Raw genomic sequence first — 16,879 nt, forward strand, 5'->3', positions numbered from 1 at the left:
GGGATTTCCCAGCAATGATGCGTTTCTTAGGAATAAGTGGAAGCAGACAGAGACTGAGGAGACAGAGAGGGCGAATCCCAATTCTCTGCTTAATCCTCAATCTTACTCCTCATTCCTCAAAATGCGCGCTCCCGTGAAGTTAAGTGTTGTCCCATTCCTAAACAAGCTGAGGAAAGGAGCGAGACTGAGGAGCGTTATCTCCCTTAATTTTGAGATTCTATGAGACCTACCTTGGAGTTAAGGATAACCCAGAATGCCTTTTAAATAGTTCGTTTTGCTGTTATTTTATTAATATAAATGTTTGTATATTACTTTGGGAGTAATTGTATTAACTTTCCATCACAGATAATATTTACAAAGGCTATTAGAAAGAAATCATGAAAATTCATTTGAATGCATTTATTAACAAGGTCGCACATGCAAAATGTTAAACATTTCTTTTTTTTTTTTTTAAACCCCCATGTGGTCTTACACTGCCCTCTATCATGAGTATGAGGTACTAGACCTTTTACCTCTGTAAGGGCTGGTGATGGTCACTATTAGAAAAATAAAAAAGTTAAACATTTCTAATGCAGGGCACATTACTTACAGTTATAAAGGGCGTTGTTATGGATCATTGACCAAAATTAATACTGCTGCTCTTTCACTTCAGGTTTTCCGCCAGACCTTTTCAGTCTGGGCGCCGGACAAGCCGGGTTACAACCATCCTCACGCCGGGCTCACTGGCTCCGGTCAGGCTCCGGTCTGAGCACCGCAGCAGCACTGTTTGTTGTTGTGCTTCTCTTCTTCTTCTTCTTCTGTGATGTTTAAGGCAGCTTGCATCCCGTTGGTTACAGTACCGCCACCTGCTGGTCATTATGATTGGAGCTTTTTTCTTGCAGGCTGTCATTTGTTGTAAGAATTTACAGAAAGAATCTGAAGGTCATATATGTACTTTTTCTCCAACAAGCCATAGATTTTCGTATTTATGATACAAGAGTTATATGATACATTCTAAATTTAAATATCTAAACATAATTAAAGATATGCTTACAGTGGAGTTTTTACAACCGTGACACGTATCCTTTTGCACTTCTGTTACTGTGGTTTTATGTTGTGTTGTTTTTATGTGCATATGTATGTTGATGTAGCACTGTGCACTTTGCCCAAGACAAATTTCCTACTGGGACAATAAAGTTTTCTATCTATCTATCTATCTATCTATCTAATTTACTACAGTACAACAAACCTGTCAAATTTCATCAAGACTAAAATTAAGACTAAAACTAAAACTAATTTCCACAGACTAAATTTTAACTAAAACAAAACAAAACTAAAAAACTAAAATGTGACTTTAACTAAATCAAGTCTTTGGTGAGTGACTAAAACTAAAATGAAATGAAAAATTTGTCAAAATTAACACTGTGATTAACCTGTGGATTTATATGTGACAGCAAGTGGAGGAGCTCAGAGGATAACAGGAACATCTGGACGTGGAACATGGCTTCTTCCTCTGAATCGTACACCCCGGGAAATGCGGTGGAGGTCACCGATGTGCTCCCAGCGGCTCCCAACAGGGAGCAGCAGCCATCGTTGGACAGAAGACACTACTTCAGGGAGGGACATCCTCAGGCACTCGGGGTGAGTTTAAGCTCCGTCTGGAGCCACAGCTACCCTGGAGCAGACTGACTGAAGCAAGGCTGCCATTCTGCACCATCGGCTCCTCCAGCCACCACAAATTTATCTTATTGAAATAAATATTTTCCAACTGAATGAGCCCATCTGTGTTTGTAAGCTACAGTATCAAAAACTATTATCTTGAGTAAAATTTCAACAATGCAAAGAAATTTAAGAGTCAACCGATCAGTACATTCTGCATAACTGTACTCCAGAATCCATTCAAAGCCCTTTAAAATTCCCCTGAAAGCACTTTCCACTCAACAAATTCCATATTTCTTTATATTTTTGAAGCTAATCACTGAACATGTAACACCTGTAATAGTTTAAATCTACCCTGGAGATTTCATGTGTGAGGAAGGAATATTCAGGGATGAGGACCCATGAATGCAGGGACTGCCAGAGTGAAACTCTGTCCTTAAAGACATATGAAGTCCAAAAACCTGAAAATCCAAAAAGTCCACACCAAACAAAAGGAGGAGTCCGCTAAGGACTCAGGAGGTGAAAACCTCCAAAAGCCAGGGCTGCTGCAGCAGAGGACAGAGAGGCAGGAACTGAGATCTTCCAGACCATGCAGGAGCTCAGCATGCAGCTCTCACTGCAGCACTGACTGAATGGACACACAGCATAGAGGACATAGCATGAAGACAGGTGCCGGAGACAAGACTATCCCACAACCAGAACACAGACAGAGAGTGTCTTATATGCTCAGAGCACCAGGTGACAGTAATGAAGAACCAGGCACAGGTGAACCACATCAGGACAGGGAACAGTAATCAACACTGGGAGAGGGAGCCTCAGAGTAGGGCTGCACGATTTTGACAAAAAACCTAATTGCGATTTTTCTGACCAATAATGCGATTGCGATTCGATTTGCAATTTTCACATTTTATTCTTTCAAATGCAGAAAACAGCTAAAACTATGGTTGAAAAAAATTCTTGTTACTTTTACATGGTCTTGCTCAAGTTGACATATAAAATAACCTAATGTAAACTGACAATTGACAAAGCTTCAGGCAGCGGCAGTCGAGATGCCACCGTGCTGTCTGCATCACGTTTGAAAAGAAAAGAGTGAGTTGTTTTAATGAAATAACAAAATAATCAAAACCCAATGCTGTCGAAATTGTAATTCAATACTGGTCTTGCTTGCATGGTTCATAGAAAATTACTTAGACAACAGTTTTCAAAATGAAATACATGGAAATTAAAAACCAGAACCGCAAATAAGCACCACTGTGAAACCAACTTCAACTTGCAATTTAAAAAAAAACAAAAAAAAACAACTCACCAGCCTCTAAAGACAAAGGGTGAACAAATGAATCCTTATTGCTGTAATATTCTTAGATCACAATCAGTTTAGTAATCCTACTCGGGGTCATCTTCCCTCACATTCTTGGGCTGCAGCTCCATGTTTTCATGGAGAAAGATGATCGCATTCACATGCTGGATGAAGGCTGAGCTGTGGGGCGATCGGGTGAGAGAGAGAATAACCTACGACTTGTCGACGTTTCTGTAATGTGTAGCGGTGAGTCTTCAGGCGTTGGCACAATTTAGATGTGTTTCCTCTTGATCTGGCTGCTGCACAGTGACACAATCTACATTTGGCTCCACGTCGTTTTTTTCAAACCCAAAGTAAGACCAAACAACTGAACTAAGATTCTTTTTTAATACCAGCTGCTGCGCTCCCTCATCTGTTGTCATCTCAGCCATTTTCACACCGTGAACGAGTCGCACTGAAAACTTTTTGCTCCTCACGACACCGCAGAGCACACACGCAGGGTTTGTTGTTAGCATGCTGCTAGTTAGCTGCAGCAGTGCAGTGCATACATACTTGCTTCCTGTTGTCATTTCTGATTGGCCGGTGGCCCGGAACGAGAGACTCGAACGTTTTGATTGGCGGATAGGTCTGTCACTCAAATGCCTCAGAAAAACCTCAGCCCTGTGCGGTTCGATTACCGCAGGAGTTAAAACCTCAATTTCGATGAGGTGTCGGTTAATCGTGCAGCCCTACCTCAGAGTCTGAAACAAGAGACACAGAAAAACCACAAGCACAAACAGGACAACACATGCCCTGCAGACTGCTTCTCCAGATTGCCGCACATCGCCAGTTTCTGGGAGGAGCAGGATGATGTGACGGAGCGGCTCCCGCCACTGACTGGACAGCATGCACACACACACACACACACACACACACACACACACACACACACACACACACACACACACACACACACACGCTCCATGTCAAGCCAAACACCTCCCTACTTCCTGGCTTTCTACACCCCTCACACTCAACCTCACCATGGTTCTCCCTGAAAATATTAGTTCAGTTGAAGGTGCACAGTTGACCGTCCTACTCCTTCATATCAGCTCTCAGACATTGACATGATTAACGACAGACACTCACCAGATGCCTTGTTGTCTCCCTACTGCCAATCAGAGCTGCTCCTACAGATTCAGCGTTATAGGGGCATTGGAAGGGAAAATGGCCACCCGACCAGGTGCACTGAATTAATTAAACGATTACGTTCCCGCAATCCCATCACATGCCATGACAGGAGACTTCTGACAACTAATGAGTGTATTTCGAATAATCTACGTAAAGTCTATTTTTGACTCAGTCATTTGAATATTTTATAAAATGCATTTTTGTGTATGCCACCCTTTATTTATCTGAAGGGTCTGTCATCAGTCCGGTGTCCTCTGTTTGTCTCTGTAGACCGTTGGGATCATGATTGGTGCATTAACGCTGCTGTTTGGGATCGCGACGAATTTCTACCAACCTTCACTCGGAGATTTCACCAGGTTCTTTATTTGGGCAGCTTTTATTGTAAGTCCAGGTTTTATGTTCCTCAGGCTTCAAGTTGTCTCTGTCCATTTTCATATACAGTTATTATCAAGAGAAGGACACAACGTACATGACTTCAGAGACAGGACTTGATCATTCATTGAACTCGTTATTTTCAGAAAATCACTGGGTGGAGTCTTCAGTTTGAGTTTAGTTAAGTGTGAGAATGGAGCAGCTGACAACATTTACAGAACATCATGAGAGGTGCAGCTCAATATCAATTTATCAATACTTCAATCAAATCGGCCTCTTTTATCAACCGAAATTAAAAATTACAGGACGTAAGATCCAGCTCTTCTGTCCAATCTGTCAAACTGACCATCAGAACGTCACATCGGTCAAACTGGCATCTGATAGATTTTTTTGTGTATTCACAGTGAAATCATCAGCTCAGAGGCCGAACTTATGATTATGGAAGATCAGTGATGCACTCATGTGGTTACGTTTTGAGTCTCATTTCATTGATTTAATGAAATAAATGTTTAATTTTTGACAACAAAGTCAACAGAAACTGACCAAGTTGCAAAGTGGAAGGAAGTGACGTTTCGTGATGCTGATATTGATTTAACCAATCTGCAGCTTTCTGATTTTCCTAAAAAGATAGTATCATCTACCTTCCACGACCCCAGAATTCAGCTGCACCGTGCTGCTGAGGACCAGAAGATGGTTTCACATTGGAATGGTTTTAGAAATCACTGCATTGACTCCATTTAGTGTCTTAATGATCTTGTAACCTATCAGTCTGTGATTTAATTTTAAATTCATTTACCCTTGTTGGGGTTGACGTCCTCTAGATTGGACTTTTTCCAAAAGTTAAGACGTCACATTGTGGTGAACTCTTCGCCCTGCCTGGCTCAGCAATGGGAGGTGGGTGGTGGTGGCCATCTCCCTTTGCTGAGCTCTTTATGATTGAGCTTTGCTTTTATTTGAAAGAGCCAAGAAGGCTCAGTTGAGGTTCACAGTTGGAACTGTGATGGCACGGCGATTTCCACCTGGCAGTTGCAATTATATCATTTTTATCATTAACATTTAAAAAAAATCTGAAATTGCAACGATCGGGACAATTCGGAGTGAATTCTCCTCTCCCAATCATTGCGGCTGCTGAGATTTGTCCAAAATCACCCGTTCAGTATAAACTGTGTTATTAGAAACATGAATACCAATGGTAACACTATCTTCTTTATCTTTAAGAAAGGCCTGTGGTCTGGTTGTATTTGATTATTCTGAATCTGATTGTAAAAATGCTTCATTTGATAAATATTGTTGCAGTACATCACATCTGGAGCTGTGGCAGTGGCTGCTGAGAAGGATCTGAGTCTGGTGAGTGACCCTGATATTTGCATTTGAGAAAAAACTTTGAAGTGTTCTTTGAAGTGCAATTTTAAGGACAATAGGATGATGCCTGGTTATAAACCTCAGGCCAGGGGTCTTCAACTGCAGTCCTGGAGGACCGGTGTCCTGCAAGTCTGAGGTCTCTCGCAGCTGCAACACACCTGATTGCAATGAGGGCTCGTTACTGCGCTTTTTTACAACCATGATGAAGACATCAACATCAGACAGAGGTGTGCTGAAGCAAGGAGAGAACTAAAACATGAAGGACACCTGCCCTCCAGGACCAGAACTGAAGATCCCTGTTGTACTGTCTCATTGATTTGCTTACAGAACCCCCCACCCTTCTCTGGGACCAGGAAATATCTTGAATAGAATCGTTCTGGCTCTGTTCCAGCAGTACTATTCGAATAGCTCCTTTGTTTGGCAAGGGAGCAATTTCTTTAAGCTGGGGAGGAGTGGACACCAATTGGAGCCTGTAACCTCTGATTACAGTCTTTATCACCTAATCTGTCGTTCCTTATGCCCGCCATTGTTGGGCTTAGGCCGCTCAAGGGCTGAGTAGAGACCCTGCCCGAGTGCTGGGCTGGACAGGGCTGGAAGCAACTCTGCTTCTTACAGCAGGTGCACTGGCCCTGGATGCGTACCTTGTAAAATGTTCAATATGGATTTTTTCCAAGTCTTTTTTGCAAACAATCTAAGAAAGTCCATCACAGCAAACCAAAACCTCAACTCAGCTGAGGAACCACTGACCACTCTACCGGTCTGAGTTTCCTCCTCTTCACTGAGTCGTCAACTGTGAGTGGCTCCATGGTCTCTGCAACCATCTTGCGTCGGCTGGAGCATGCCTCAAATGTGGAACAGAGGGAGGGATGAAACTGGGGTCTGGCGGAACCCCTTTTTCCCGCCTTGATTAAGGGGCTCTTTTTCTTCTCCTCACACTGGCTCTGCACGGCCATGGCTGAGCCAAACAAGCTTTTTTTAGTGTTCAAATATTTTATTGATCTTTTATCACTAAGAAAAAAGAAAAAGGAGAGAAAAAAAAGGAAAACGCACACATAGACACAATGACAGAACTCAAAATGAGAGAGATAGAAAAAAAAATAAGTGGAGGACAGGGTTGCACAGTAACCTTCAATGTTTTCACAAATAATGTACTCATGTACAGAAAGAAAACAAAAAAAAAACCATGTACGTCAGCCCTTTCCAATCCTCCCACTCAACGGTGTAGAAAGAACTAACAACAGATAGATAAGGCACACTACCTAGAAGTGTCTATTTTGAAATACCATACAGAGTCAAACCGCACTTCACGTCAAGGGTTAAACCAATCATGATTTAGTTTGTATATTATGAAAGTAGGTGAGAAAAGGTTCCCATGTCTCATAAACCCCTTCCTTGAGCCATTCACAGAGAAATGCAGCATCTCAAGTGTGAGACAGGACATTACATCCTGACGCCACTGGTTAAGCGTGGGCAGTGCAGCACCTTTCCACCTCAGTAGAATCGCACGTCTGGCCAAAAGCAAGGCAAAAGCAACCATACGGAGTTGTGACGGAGTCAGATGAGGGTTATCTCCACCAGTAGCACCAAGCAGGGCAAGAGTAGGGATAAGAGTTCAATTCTTTTTTAGTATCGTAGATAAAGTATGAAATACATCCTGCCAAAATATTTGCAATTTAGGGCATAGCCAATACATATGTAGTGGGGTGGCATCACCCTGATTGCATTTGTCACAGATGGGGGATGTATCAGGATAGATGTTAGATAATTTGGTCTTGGACATGTGGGCTCTGTGAACCACCTTGAATTGGAGTAAGCAGAGTCTGGCACAGATGGAGGATTTATGTATTGATGAAAGAATAGAGTCCCAATGACTATCAGAAATGTGTCCTAGATCCTGTTCCCAGGCCACCCTAATCCTTTCGAGCTGTGGGTGTTTCTGCATTGCAATAATACTATAGAGCTTGGAAAGAGCGCCCCTAGAAAGTAGGTCAAAAGATAGAAAGGTATCGATAGGGTTAGCGATAGGTGTTGAGGGAAACGTAGGCAGGTTTGCACGAACATAGTGTCTCACTTGTAAATACCGAAAGAAGTGTGTTCTGGGAAGATTATATTTTTCAGTCAGTTGACTAAAGGAAACAAAGTGTCCATCCTGAAACATGTTCACAAACGATTTGATACCTTTCTCATGCCAAAAGTTGAATCAGAGCGACAAGGAGTAAAATGATGATTGGAGGCAATTGGACTCAGAAAGGGAAAGGCTTCGTACCCAAAGGCTCTCCTAAACTGGATCCACACTCGAAGGGAGTGGCATACCACTGGATTATTTAGTGATTTCGGTATTGTACAGTCAAGTGGTGCACCTAAGAGCGTGGGTAGGGACAGATCGCAGCATGAATTTAATTCCAGGGATGTTCAATTGGGACCATCGAGTTGGAGATAAAAGTGATTCCAGAATGCAACACACCAAATGTTGGTGGCCCAGTCGTAACGGCGAAAATCCGGTAACCCCATACCACCATCTTTTTTAGGTCTCTAAAGAAAAGCTTTATTAAGTCGAGGTCTCTTACCCTGCCATATGTATGCAGACACAGCTGAATCTAGTGAAGTGAAGAATGAGTTCGGAATGAGTATTGGAACACATTGAAATAAATATATAAATTTTGGGAGTATATTCATTTTTATGGAGTTAAAGCTATAGTGCGTAAAACAAAAAGGCCCCCTCATCCCGGTTCACTGTCTCAGAGTCCCAGTGGTCGTCAGCGGAAATCATTTGTTGTCCGTTGGTCTCCAGTAGCTGCTTCTTGATGAAAAACGAAGTGTTACACACAAAATACAGTGTTTCCTGCAGGAAAAGAGTTTGGCCAGGGGCGGAGTGGGGGGAGCGTGTGGTTCGCTGCTAACAGCTGGCTAACGCTGCTAACGCTGCTAATGCTGCTAATGCTGCCGGTGTTCGATGGTAGGAGAGGTTTTTTTTTTCTTCTCCTCTCCGTTGTCCGGGCGCTGCACAATTTAGCGCGGGTGAGGCGCCCGGACTGAAAAGATCTGGCAGAAACCCTGAAGTAGCACGTCGCTTCCTCGGTCTGCCTGAGACTGTGAGCTGAGCCTGTTGCTATGAGACCCTCCGTGCGTCCTCCCCCTCCCTTCTTGTTGTGACGTAAAATGCGTAATTTCGTGCGCGCCAGCGCGGGAATGTCGCCAGTCGACACGCAAAGCAAGAATTATATATATTGAAAAGTCCCGCGACATGTTGTAGGAGCTGATCGGCTTAATCTGCATTTTGTCATCTCCAGTAGTAGTGGCTTGGCTAAAACGGACATTCATAGACATTTAAAAGTTACGCACTATAGCTTTAATTCGACCAGCTAACGTTAAATTGAGAGGGGACCACTGTGATAATGATATTTTGACTTTATTCAACAAAGCAATGAAATTTTCTTTAAAAAGATTCTTATAACGTCGAGTGACCACCACTCCCAGGTAGGTAAATTGTTTATCTTGAATTTGAAGTGGAATACCGCTGTAGTCTAGATTAAATGCCTCTTTATGAAGTGGGAAAAGTTTGCTCTTATGCATATTGATCTTGTAGCCGGATATAGAACCAAATTGCTCCAGTAAGGAAAGAGCCGCTGGAAGGGAGATGTTTGGGTCTGAAATATATAACACAAACAAGCTTTTTGGGTCCACCAGGACATCGAGGAGGTTCCCCTTCTCTTTTTGGTAGAGGCTGGACAGGTTCAGCATCTGGCTCTCTCCTTAGCAATCATGAAGGCCAAGGTTTGTCCAGAAGCCTGAACCGCGCACCTGTGCAGATGCACACCTAGCACAGCTCTTCCCACAGATCTGGTGTCAGTGAGTTCTTCTCGTTCAGCCTGAAAGGCTAGAAACAATGACGAAGCATTCAGTGACTTCACCGACATCACCCCATCTTGTACCCATGTTCTTCCAATCCATCGCCAACCCTCCATGGATGAGGTTCTTGGCGGTGAGAGGATTGCTCCATGACTGGGTGGCCTCCTCCAGGCACTGAAGGAAGACTGGCAGGAGTTGTCTGGCAAATGCTTTGGCTAATGGGAGCCTTTTTCCCTCATAGCGAGATGTGGTGGTCTCGGTGGGGCCTTCAGGACAAGCAATGTCCAGGTTTGCAGCTTCTCTCCGGCAGATGCCATGCTGGCAGCTGGGTTTGCTGATCCGCTGCGCATGTCATCTTCAGCCACTGGCTTTGCAGTCGGGAGGGGGGTGAATGACCTGGCATCCTCATCATCCTCGTCGGAACCGAGGCTGACAGGCTCCTCCCTGGGTTCGTGGTGCTCCCCGCTGATGTTGTACTGCTCCATCATCAGGCTGACACCGTCGTCATAGACGAGGGGCTACAATGTCCAGCTGTTCTCATCAACTGGCTTCCTTGGAAATGGCAACCGCACGTGAGCTCAGTGATTCCTGTGTTGGGGGAATGATTGCTCCCATCACAGGATCTATGTTTGACAGACTAGCGTGGTGCGCTAGTCTGCACTGATGGGTTTTAAGAGAAAGACAAACACAATGCTGACAAAAAGCCATGAATGAGAGCGCTTCCTCCGGTCAGCTAGCTCTGTGAAAAATAGGGGACATGAGGGGCAAGTCGTTTTGCAACGAGCTACAGCAGCTGCTGTTTGGAGACAGACCAGCTTCTAATCTCAGGAATTTAATGCAGCAATAGGTAGTGTTAGGAGGTGTTAGCTCGCTCTTTGAACAGTATGCTAACCCATTATCCACAAAAGTATCTGAGAGAGTTGCTTTAAGAAGTGTGAAGAGGTGAAAGACTGAGACTGAGATGACGGTGGCGTAGGGCTCTTATAGCAGGGGGAAAGCCCCTCCCCCTGGGGAATCACCGTTACGATTGTCGGCCAGTCTGGACTGACGTAATGTAGTATTGCTTCTGTGGAACAGCACAGGGGCCGTGTCCCATAGTGAGATGCTGAAGCGAATGTTGAAGGAGAACCACAAGACCACTCCTTTCTCCAGATCTCATCTGAAATGGGTCCATTTGCAAAGGGCAGCCGGGGACAGGTGGTCCTTATGCAAAGGTTCCACCAACCACTTCTCAACAACTCACCCTTATTAATGCAGAACCACATCTCATAGATGTAATATAACAGTTGTCCTAAGGAACAGACTTACACACAATTAATATTTGCTATTTACTAACATTAGTAAAAGATGACCATAAAAGGCATTTATCCTGCTATAGATGAGTTTTCTTTGAGTTATGAATTTAAAACACCAGTATTGTTGCTCATAAACAGGACAGTGTTTGACAGTCTTTGACAATCAGAAAATTTAAACATTTCATTAGATTTTGTCAGACTTTCCGTCTCATGTCTTGACTCTCTCCTGTCTCCAGATCAGCATTTCTTTGACGTTCAACATTATTGCAGCAATTGTTGCTGTAGTTGGTGTTGGACTGTATGCTCTGGATCCTTTATTCTTGATGTTCCTCAACGTCAATTCTCACGTAAGATTTCTAATGGTGATTTAAAACATCTCTGTATTAACCACAGCACAGCATCTTTTGGCACTGAAGCCCTATTTGCACAGTGATCATCTGGTGATTTGTAATAATTATGGAGGACGTCTGTGATTTTAGTCCATTCCTGTTCGATGTCAGTAATTTGTTTAGTAATAATTCCTCTGCCAACTAAATTAACCTTAATTTGCCAAACACCGACGTCCTGTGATAATAGAAGTCCAGTCTGAATCTGCACCTCAGTGATTTAGGGTGTATAGTAGGGTTTTTTTTTTAGTTACCCATCTTTTTTCCAACTTTTTCTTGGTTGAATTTATGGCCACACACTGTGCCATTTTAACAAACTAGTAACTGGGGGGGGGGGGGACACAAGCATAATCTCCACCATTCTCTCATAATTCCAGGATGACAATCCTGGACGTATTGGGTAGTGTACTGGAGGCTGTAATAGGAATGATTGAGGAGGATATTGATCTGGAAGACACACAGAACCAGCAGCGGTGCAGTCCCTAATGGACGCCCCCACTGTGCACCTGTGCACCTGCCTTTAGCTTATATCTGCATTTCTTTGTGCTTTTGCACATTTCAGGTTCAGAGTTATGGGCATGTAAATAAAAAAACATCTGTCCTGTCCCTTTGAAGTGTAATTTAGCCTCCTGATGCAGAGTGCCTGCATTTTAATGTCAATTATTCTGGCCCTGCAAGCTGTTTATCTGCTCTTTTATTCCAGATTATTGAGAGAAACAGAAGCATTTCCTGTGTTGGTTTATTGTCATTTAGTATTACAGTTTTTCTCCATTGGTTTGGCTCATTTCTTGAAACCGAAATTCCATTTTCAAAACAACATGGACAAACCTCCAAACTACCCTGTAGCTGCTCACAACAGAACGGTGTTTCTCATTCATATCATCACATTGGAAATGTCTTAGTACATGTCACAATGTATCAGAAAATCATTGCAAATGATTGAAGTACAGTAAGGATATATTTAGCACAATTCCCAAATGAAAAGGTCATGTTGATCTAAACCAGCGGTTTTCAAAGTGTGAGGTGCGCCTCCCCTGGGGGGCGCCAGAGGGTTTTAGGGGAGGCGTGGAGCAAGTGAGGAAGAACCCCCCCACCACCACCACCACACACACACACACACACACATGCACGCACACGCACGCACACACACACACACACACACACACACACACACACACACACACACACACACACACACACACACACACACACACACACACACACACAAACACACAAACACACCTGCTCTGTTTTGGGAAACGAGCCAAAGCTGTTAAGAAGGATCTTTACATTTTGGAGGCTCCGACTGTTTATATGGGAAAGAAATGAAGCTATGAAACAAGTGTGACCAGTTTTGGGAGAGAGATGAGCTTTTGCAAGTGAACTATGGTGCTGAGCTGAACTGTAAGGCCATTTTGCCAAACGATCTTCGACTTTTGAAAATGTAATTTCGGTTTCAAGAAATGAGCCAAACCAATGGAGAAAAACTGTAAGAGGTCATTTTCTGTTTTGTGTGTGTGTGTGTGTGTGTGTGTGTGTGTGTGTGTGTGTGTGTCTGGGGGACATCATAAGCATTTGTACACACATATATGCATACAATCAAGCCACCGGTTAGTGTTCGTTCATGGAACAGGACACTGTTTTTTAATTTATGTGCCTCTAAACCACAAATATGCAGCAGCACAAAGAAACAGACATAACCTTCCTCTCCTCTGTCTGTGGGCCGGGGCAGTGCAACATGTTCATGGAAAAAAAAGAGAAAAAAGTCTGTAATTATGTCTATATAATAAAAATGGTAATACAACAATATTTGACCTGAATTTGTCCGGAAATGCATCTTTTAGAAATAGACCCATCCACGATGGACACACAAATCAATCATGATCAAGACAAAAAGGTGCAGAAATAAAAAGCATCTTTATGGCTTCCGTGCTACTGGGTCTGAAGATCCAACAGCTCTGCGCAATAAAAATATACTAAAACAATATGTTGACCAGAATGGATGCATCCATCTGGGATCATATCTGGCTGTAATGTCTGTGAATTCCAGTAAAACACAGAGTTCTCTTGTCCCGTGCCAATGCAACGAAAGAAACACAGACGTCAGGGGGAAAGTCACAAATTACCAGATATCCAGAGGTATTCTAGTCCTTTGCGAAGAGGATATAAGTCAACTTTATTAGATAGTGTTCTTCCTTTTCGGGATTTTGACCAGGACATCCGGATAGTTTTCATATTTTGGAGACACTCAGCTCGAGCTTCAGTCACGTCAGTAGATTGCTATAGCTAAACATGACCCTGACCTGTGTGTGTTTCAATGGCTCTTCTCTCCTTTAGCTTTTCAGTACGAGTTGTATCCAAGTAAAGCAAGTAGCTGCAATTCCCTGTATGCGGATACTAACTGAAATTCTCTGCAGCATTTCTATGGTGGCTATTCGGCTGTGGTGGCTGTCTTCCAGTTACTGGAGCTCGCTATTTCAATGATCCTGGCAGAATACGCCTGTCGTGCAACCTTCTCCTGCTCCTGCTGCGGTGCGGTGAGTCGGCTCCTCACTGTTTGCAATGTGAATCTTTTTAATGGAAGTTAGAATCCCACTGACAGTGCACTGTTGTGTTGCAGGTGGCGCCCAAGATTAAAAACCCAGGGGATCTGGGTTCTGCTGAGCCTGTATGAGTTCAAGATGCAAAGTGATATATCATTGCTGAAATATTATGTATCAGATAATACTTTGAATATCAATGTGCAAAGCAGATTTGGTTTTGGGCAATATATATGAAATTAAAATGCATGAGTTCAGTTAACGATCCTCTGGTCTGGATCATTACCTCGTGAGCACATGGTTAACTGTTTGTTGCAAGTCAAACAAGTTTTTATTTTTATCTGACAAATTACATGTGTTTTATTGAAATTTAGAGGACGTGTATTTGTGGCCATCAAAAAAAATTGAGTAATGGATTCAACAGACCCATAAAATACGAGGGATGTCACAGTTGAGGGTGAAAGTTGCAGAGAGGAGGACCCGAAAAGCCAGGCACTTCCATCATCCAATCAAAAAGTTATTTTTATTCATAAAAACTCAAAATCTCAGAATGTCCAAAACAGAAAGTCCCAAAATCCACAAAAAGGAACGAAGAGTCTGCCATGTACTGAGGAGCGCAGATCTGCGCAAATACAATTAAAATATTTGAAAAGGTCTGGTCTTAATGTGATGTATAAATGAAGACCGACAGATTGATTGATTTATTGATTCACAACAAAAGTGGAACACAATTGTTCCAGCAGTTTGAATTCAATTCAGTTCAATTCAGCTTTATTTACACAGCCCAAATACAACATCGTCATTTCAAGGCTGCTTTTACAACAGACCCAGCAGATCCACATGAGCAAACATAAGCGACTGTGGAAAGGGATAACTCTCTTTTTAAAGGAAGGGCCCAGCAGAACCAGGCTCAGAGGTGGCGGCTTTCTGCTATTCCAGTTGGGGAGAGGGGATATAAAGGAAGAGAAGAATAGGACGGACAGATTGACTCTCTGAAACAAATATGCGAGTCCTCAGTCCTCAGATGGAGATCCTCGGGGATATCCAGAGAGGGAGGGAGGGAGGGAGGGAGGGAGGGAGGGAGGGAGAGAGAGAGAGAGAGAGAGAGAGAGAGAGAGAGAGAGAGAGAGAGAGAGAGAGAGAGAGAGAGAGAGAGAGAGAGAGAGAGAGAGAGAGAGAGAGAGAGAGAGAGAGAGAGAGAGAGAGAGAGAGAGAGAGAGAGAGAGAGAGAGAGAGAGAGAGAGAGAGAGATTTTTGATTTTTAAAACACACTTTATTCACATTTCAAAAAACTCTTTACATTTCCATAACCATTCTCATGTTCGCAAATTGTTAAGGCAGTTCACATATCAGGTCTCAGACTCCTCCATAGCTTAAAGCCTCCATCATTGTCAGCAAACAGAATCTTACACATGAGAAAGAGTCACGGGAACTCGTTTTCTTTTTGTTCTTTTAACCCTTTTCTCACTTTCTGCACCAGTTTCTTCAGTCTGTATTTCTCCCGATCAGTCAGCTCCCCGCTTCCGGTGTACTTTATGTTGACTCCTCCAAAATAAACAAAATCCTCCAGATCAGAAAAATAGTCCTCCACCTTAACACCTTTTTTATTCTTGGTTTTGTCCAAGAAACTCTTCATTGCTATTGTCCCATACGTACCCTCCTGGACCTCCTCGGCCAATAAGTCCCAGTTATAATCTCCACCCTCCTCCAGAGAGTCTCTGGTCTCTCCTCCACCCTCTTCAGCTGAGCTGTGATCAGTCCCAGTCTCCTGAGAACTCACCAGCTTCCTTTTATTTGACTTGACCCTCTTTCCTTTAGCTCCGCCCACTTCTTTCTGTTTGCGCTTGTCTCGCAGCACCATCCTGCTGCTCCCCTCCTCCTCCATCTCTACATCCACCCTTACTCCATCGGTCAAAGGTTGCTCCGACGCCTCCTGACCTCCAGTCAGAACTCCACCTTCCTGAGAGTCCAGACCAGCAGCTCCACCCACAGGACCCTCCTGAGAGAGAGGCTGCTCCATCTCTGCTCCACCTCCACCAGTCTGCTCCCCATCTTTGCCTTCCCCTCCTCCACCTCCTTCTTCTGCTCCAAGTCTCTCTCCATGCTGTTCTTCTTGTTCACCTCCTCCTCCGCTCCTGTCGTCTTCGCCGCCTTCTCTGCCACTGCTTTCCTCTCCGTCACCTCCTCCACTGCTCTTCTCTCCCCCTTCACCACCTCCTCCTCCGTCACCTCCTCCAGCAGGCTCGTCCTCTGCTCCACTCCTCTCTCCTCCATCACCTCCTCCAGCAGGCTCGTCCTCTGCTCCACTCCTCTCTCCTCCGTCACCTCCTCCAGCAGGCTCGTCCTCCGCTCCACTCCTCTCTCCTCCGTCACCTCCTCCAGCAGCGTCCCCCTCAGGACAGGTCCTCCTCAGGTGTCCCTCCTGTCCACACCTGAAGCATCTCAGGTTGTCTGTGGTGGCGAACATGGTGTAGTGGAAGCCCTCCATGGTGACTGTGAAGCTCAGGTTTAACTCCCGGTTGTTATTCTTCAACACCATGAAGAGCTGTCTTCTGTAACTCACAATATGGTGGAATTCAGGGTCTTTGCAGCCAGAGGACAGCTTCCTCAGAGGAGACACCACCTTTCCAAACCTGGACAGGGTGTTAATAATGTCCACGTCTCTGATATAAGGAGGAACGTTGCCCAGGATGACTCTTCTAGCCGGTGTGGTCAGAGGCATGACAGGAACCGGCAGGTCTCTGATCACCACACCAGCTGAGATGACAGTGTTAGCCTTTTCCTCCTCGGCCACAAACATTACCACAGCCCCGTTCATCCTGGCAGCGGAGACGATGTTAGCAGCTCCAATAATCCCTGCCACAGCCTGGACACACTCCTCCACGGAGCAGGAAAAGTCAGGTGTCATCCTGAAACCATGCTTCCTGGTTAGCCTGGTGAAGTCCATGGTGCTAACAGCTAGCGCCCTGC

Source organism: Salarias fasciatus, chromosome 5, assembly GCF_902148845.1.
Source record: "Salarias fasciatus chromosome 5, fSalaFa1.1, whole genome shotgun sequence".
Lineage (NCBI taxonomy): Eukaryota > Metazoa > Chordata > Actinopteri > Blenniiformes > Blenniidae > Salarias > Salarias fasciatus.